General features: G+C 40.0%; 1 non-coding gene across 1 annotated transcript; it reads right to left on the bottom strand.

Annotated features, from left to right (window-relative positions):
- Positions 1-5,873: 5,873 nt before the first annotated feature.
- On the bottom strand, positions 5,874-5,981 carry LOC112764908 (small nucleolar RNA R71). The gene has a single exon (XR_003183397.1). It is a non-coding gene; the product is annotated as a small nucleolar RNA R71 (small nucleolar RNA).
- Positions 5,982-6,578: the final 597 nt, after the last annotated feature.

Raw genomic sequence — 6,578 nt, 5'->3', positions numbered from 1 at the left:
AAGAATAGGCTGAATTGAATAGAAGAACAATAGTAATTGCATTAATACTCGAGGTACAGCAGAGCTCCACACCTTAATCTATGGTGTATAGAAACTCCACCCTTGAAAATACATAAGAACAAGGTCTAGGCATGGCTGAGAGGCCAGCCCCCAAAACGTGATCAAAAGACTCAAAGATCTAAAGATGATCTAAGATCCAAAGATGAAAATACAATAGCAAAAGGTCCTACTTATAGAGAAATAGTAGCCTAGGGTTTACAAAGATGAGTAAATGACATAAAAATCCACTTCCGGGCCCACTTGGTGTGTGCTTGGGCTGAGCATTAAAGCATTTTCGTGTAGAGACTCTTCTTGGAGTTAAACGCCAGCTTTTATGCCAGTTTGGGCGTTTAACTCCCATTCTTGTGCCAGTTCCGGCGTTTAACGCTGGGAATTCTGATGGTGACTTTGAACGCCAGTTTGGGCCATCAAATCTTGGGCAAAGTATAAACTAGCATATATTGCTGGAAAGCCCAGGATGTCTACGTTCCAACGCCGTTGAGAGCGCGCCAATTGGGCTTCTGTAGCTCCAGAAAATTCACTTCGAGTGCAGGGAGGTCAGAATCCAACAGCATCTGCAGTCCTTTTTAGTCTCTGAATCAGATTTTTGCTCAGGTCCCTCAATTTCAGCCAGAAAATACCTAAAATCACAGAAAAACACACAAACTCATAGTAAAGTCCAGAAAAGTGAATTTTAACCAAAAACTAATAAAAATATACTAAAAACTAACTAGAACATACTAAAAACATACTAAAAACAATGCCAAAAAGCGTATAAATTATCCGCTCATCATTTCTCCTGCCTTAGGTGCCATAGATGGTCATGGAAAATAAAAGGCTATGCGTTTACCACACCAAACTTAGAATATTGCTCGCTCTCGAGCAAGAAAAGAAAGAATAGAAGAAGAAGAAGAAAAAGAAATAGAGGAGAGGGAGAGATAGGTGTATTCGGCCAAGAGGGAGAAGAGCGTGTTGTGTGGTGTGAAAATGAAGAAGGATGGAGGGGTTTATATAGTGGAGGGAGAGGGGGTAGGTTCGGTTATTTAGGGTGGGTTTAGGTGGGAAAGAAAATTTGAATTTGAATGTAGGTGGGGTTTATGGGGAAGAGTGGATGGATGTGAGTGGTAAAAAGGTGATGGAGAATAGAGATTGAGGTGATTGGTGAAGGGTGTTTGGGGAAGAGTGTTATTGGATTGTGTGAAAGAAGAGAGAAGGTGAGTTGAGGTAGGTGGGGATCCTGTGGAGTCCACAGATCCTGAGGTGATCCTGTGGGGTCCACAGATCCTGAGGTGTCAAGGATTTATCATCCCTGCACCAATTAGGTGTGTAAAATGCCCTCTGCATGCAATCCTGGCGTTCAACGCCAGATTGATGCTTGTTTCTGGCGTTGAATGCCAGTTCTATGCTTGTTTTGGGTGTTCAACGCCAATCTGCAGCATGTTTCTGGCGTTGAACGCCAATTCCATGCTTGTTTTTGGCGTTTAACGCCAGTTCTCCTCAGGGTGTAATCTTGGCGTTTGAACGCCAGACTGTTGCTTGTTTCTGGCATTCAACGCCAGATTCATGCTCTGTTCTGGCATTGAACACTAGACAGATGCTCCTTACTGGCGTTTAAATGCCAGTATGCTCTTCCTCCAGGGTGTGCTTTTTCTTCTGCTATTTTTTATTTTATTTTTAATTTTTGCAATTATTTTGTGACTCCACATGATCATGAACCTAGTAAAATATAAAAGAACAATATAAATATAAATAAATAAAAATTGTGTTGCCTCCCAATAAGCACTTCTTTAATGTCAATAGCTTGACAGTGAACTCTCATGGAGCCTCACAGATGTTCAGAGCATGATGAGGGCCTCTGATGAGCGGATAATTTGTATACTTTTTGGCATTGTTTTTAGTATGTTTTTGTTATGATATAGTTAGTTTTTAGTATATTTTTATTAGTTTTTAGTTAAAATTCACTTTTCTGGACTTTACTATGAGTTTGTGTGTTTTTCTGTGATTTCAGGTATTTTCTGGCTGAAATTGAGGGACCTGAGTAGAAATCTGATTCAGAGACCAAAAAGGACTGCAGATGCTGTTGGATTCTGACCTCCCTGCACTCGAAGTGGATTTTCTGGAGCTACAGAAGCCCAATTGGCGCGCTCTCAATGGCGTTGGAAAGTAGACATCCTGGGCTTTCCAGCAATATATGATAGTCCATACTTTGCCCAAGATTTGATGGCCCAAACCGGCGTTCAAAGTCACCTCAAGAAATCCCAGCGTTAAACGCTGGAACTGGCACCCAAATGGGAGTTAAACGCCCAAACTGGCACTAAAGCTGGCGTTTAACTCCAAGAAGAGTCTCTGCACGAAAAATGCTTCACTGCTCAGCCCAAGCACACACCAAGTGGGCCCGGAAGTGGATTTTTATGTCATTTACTCATTTCTGTACACCTTAGGTTACTAGTTTTCTATAAGTAGGACCTTTGACTATTGTATTAGAAATCTTTGGATCTTTATATCTTTTGATCACTTTAGATCTTAGATCATTGGGAGGCTGGCCATTCGGCCATGCCTAGACCTTATGCTTATGTATTTTCAACGGTGGAGCTTCTACACACCATAGATTAAGGTGTGGAGCTCTGCTGTACCTCGAGTATTAATGCAATTACTATTGTTCTTCCATTCAATTCCGCTTGTTCTTTATCCAAGATATCACTTGTTCTTCAACTTGATGAAGGTGATGATTGACGCCCATCACCATTCTCACCCATGAACAAAGTGACTGACAACCACTCTTGTTCTACAAGCATTTGAGGCTTGGTGAATATCTCTTGGATTCCTGATTGCACGATGCATGGTTGATCGCCTGACAACCGAGTGCTCGCCTGACAAACGAGCCAGCCATTCCGTGAAGTCAGAATCTTCGTGGTATAGGCAAGAATTGATGGCAGCATTCAAGAGAATCCGGAAGGTCTAACCTTGTCTGTGGTATTCTGAGTAGGATTCAATGACTGAATGACTGTGACGTGCTTCAAACCTGTAACCTACCGGGCGTTAGTGACAGACGCAAAAGAATCACTGGATTCTATTCCGGTAGGGGAGGGAACCACACCGGTGATTGGCAGCACTGTGACAGAGTGTGTGCATTAGCTTTCACTGCGAGGATGGGAGGTAGCTGCTGACAACAGTGAAACCCTACACGAGCTTGCCATGGAAAGGAGGAAGAAGGATTGGATGAAGGCAGTAGGAAAGCAGAGAGACGGAAGGGAAGGCATCTTCATGCACTTATCTGAAGTTCCTACCAATGAATTACATAAGTATCTCTATCTTCATCTTTATGTTATTTTCGTTCATCACCATTATCATTTGAGTTTGCCTGACTAAGATTTACAAGATGACCATAGCTTGCTTCAATACTAACAATCTCCGTGGGATCGACCCTTACTCACGTAAGGTTTATTACTTGGACGACCCAGTGCACTTGCTGGTTAGTTGTGCGAAGTTGTGTAATGCCATGGTATTGAGCTACCACGTTTTTTGGAGCCATTACCGGGGATTATGAGAGTTGTGAAAAAGTATTGTTCACAATTTCGCCCACCAAGTTTTTGGCGCCGTTGCCGGGGATTGTTCAAGTTTTGAGCAAGCTTTGGTAACATCAGTGCCAAGATCCGGCAACAACATCAAGTTTTGGTGTTATTGCCCGGGATTGTTTAGGCTGGACAACTGACGGTTCATCTTGTTGCTTAGATTAGGTACTTTTTTTTTCGAAATTCTTGAAGATGAGTTCTAGAGTTTCATGATGATTTGTTGAAATCTGGCTGGCTGAAAAGCCATGTCTAATCTCATTGGACCGAGGTTTCAACTTATCACCACAGGAGCTTGTTGATTTCTATCAATCTTGCTCTTGGAGCAGTAATCTGCTAAGGCTTGGCTGGCCTCTGGCCATGTCTAGTGTTTTGGACCGAAGCTTTCTTTGAAAGCTTGGCTGGCTGTGAAGCCATGTCTAATTCCTGGACCGGAGTCTTAGACTAGCATTGCACTGATTCCTGGAATTCTCATTGAGAATTTTGATATCTTTTTCCATTTTATTTTCGAAAAACACAAAAAAAAATTTAAAAATCATAAAATCCAAAAATATTTCTTGTTTGAGTCTAGAGTCTCATCATAAGTTTGGTGTCAATTGCATGCATTCATATATCTTGGTGATCTTCAAGATGTTCTTGATGATTTACTTGCTCTGATCTTTGAATTCTATTGACTTGAATGTCTAGTGTGTCTCATTTGCATTTTCATCCTGTTAGTGTCAGTAGCATACAAACTGCTAAGTTTGGTGTCTTGCATGCATTGTTATTTGATTCTTGTTGCATTTTGATTTTTCCTTATTATTAAAAATCCAAAAATATTTTTAATTTGTGTCTTTTCAAGTCAATTATACAGAGAATTGAAGATTCAGAACACACAGCAGAGGAATTGCACAGAAAAAGCTGGGCGTTCAAAACGCCCAGTGAAAAAGGACAGACTGGCGTTTAAACGCCAGCCAGGGTACCTGGTTGGGCGTTTAACGCCCAAAAGGGTAGCATTTTGGGCGTTAAACGCCAGAATGGATACCATTCTGGGCGTTTAACGCCAGGATGGCTAGGGGAGGAAGATTTTGTTTCCAAATCAGATTTTTTTTTAAGTTTTCAAAATCTTTTCAAAATCAAATCTTTTTCAAATCAATTTTTCAATCAAATCTTTTTCAAAATTAACTTCTTTCCTTTTTCAAAGAAACTTACTATCAATTAATGATTTGATTCAACATTTCAAGTATGTTGCCTTTTCTGTTGAGAAAGGTTTTATGTTTGAATCATATCTTTTCTTGTTAGGCAAGTCATTAATTTTAAAATCATATCTTTTCAAAATGTTTTCAAATCATATCTTTTAAAATTGTTTTCAAATCATATCTTTTTAATCACATTTTTTTTCAAATTAAGTTTTCAATCAAATCTTTTTGATTTCTAATTTCAAAATCTTTTTCAAAAAATCACTTGATCTCTTTTCCATTTTCATTTTCGAAAATTAAGTAATGTTTTTCAAAAATGTTTTCAAAATTTTTCACTTAATTTTCGAAAATGACTTCCCTCCTTCTCACATCCTTCTATTTATGGACTAACACTACCCTTTAATGCAAAATTCGAACTCCATTCTCTCTGATAAGTTCGAATTTTCCACTTATGTCTTCTACTCTTCTTTTCCTCTGACATCTAAAGGAATCTCTGTACTGTGACATAGAGGATTCCACATCTTCTTGTTCTCTTCTCTTTCTTATGAGCAGGAGCAAAGACAAAGGCATTCTTGTTGAGGCTGATCCTGAACCTGAAAGGACCTTGAAGAGAAAGCTAAAAGAAGCCAAAACACAACTCTCTTTAGAGCACCTGGACGAATTCTTCAAGGAAGAAGAACAAATGGCAGCCGAAAACAACAACAATGCCAACAATGCAAGGAAGGTGCTTGGTGACTTTACTGCACCTACTCCCGACTTCTATGGGAGAAGCATCTCTATCCCTGCCATTGGAGCAAACAACTTTGAGCTTAAGCCTCAATTAGTTTCTCTAATGCAACAGAATTGCAAGTTTCATGGACTTCCATTGGAAGATCCTCATCAGTTTTTAGCTGAATTCTTGCAAATCTGTGACACAGTCAAGACTAATGGGGTAGACCCTGAGGTCTATAGACTGATGCTATTCCCTTTTGCTGTAAGAGACAGGGCTAGAACATGGTTGGACTCTCAACCTAAAGAAAGCCTGGACTCTTGGGAAAAGCTAGTCAATGCCTTCTTGGCAAAGTTCTTTCCACCTCAAAAATTGAGTAAGCTTAGAGTGGAAGTCCAAACCTTCAGACAGAAGGAAGGAGAATCCCTCTATGAAGCTTGGGAAAGATACAAACAATTGATCAGAAAGTGTCCCACTGATATGCTTTCTGAATGGAGCATCATAGGTATTTTCTATGATGGTCTCTCTGAACTGTCCAAGATGTCCTTGGATAGCTCTTCTGGAGGATCTCTTCATCTGAAGAAGACGCCTACTGAAGCTCAAGAACTGATTGAAATGGTTGCAAATAACCAATTCATGTACACTTCTGAAAGAAATCCTGTGAACAATGGGACTAGTCAGAAGAAAGGAGTTCTTGAGATTGACACTCTGAATGCCATATTAGCTCAGAACAAAATATTGACCCAACAAGTCAATATGATTTCTCAAAGTCTGTCTGGAATGCAAAATGCACCAAGCAGTACTAAGGAAGTTTCATCTGAGGAAGAAGCTTATGATCCTGAGAACCCTTCAATGGAAGAGGTGAATTACATGGGAGAACCCTATGGAAACACCTACAATCCTTCATGGAGGAATCATCCAAATCTTTCATGGAAGGATCAACATAGACCTCAACAAGGTTTCAATAACAATAATGGTGGAAGAAATAGGTTTGGCAATAGCAAGCCTTTTCCATCATCTTCTCAGCAACAGACAGAGAGTTCTAAGCAGAATAATTCTGACTTGGCAACTATGGTCTCTGAT

The sequence above is a fragment of the Arachis hypogaea genome, chromosome 2 (genome assembly GCF_003086295.3).
Source record: "Arachis hypogaea cultivar Tifrunner chromosome 2, arahy.Tifrunner.gnm2.J5K5, whole genome shotgun sequence".
Lineage (NCBI taxonomy): Eukaryota > Viridiplantae > Streptophyta > Magnoliopsida > Fabales > Fabaceae > Arachis > Arachis hypogaea.
This window is presented reverse-complemented; position numbering and strand designations above follow the sequence as displayed.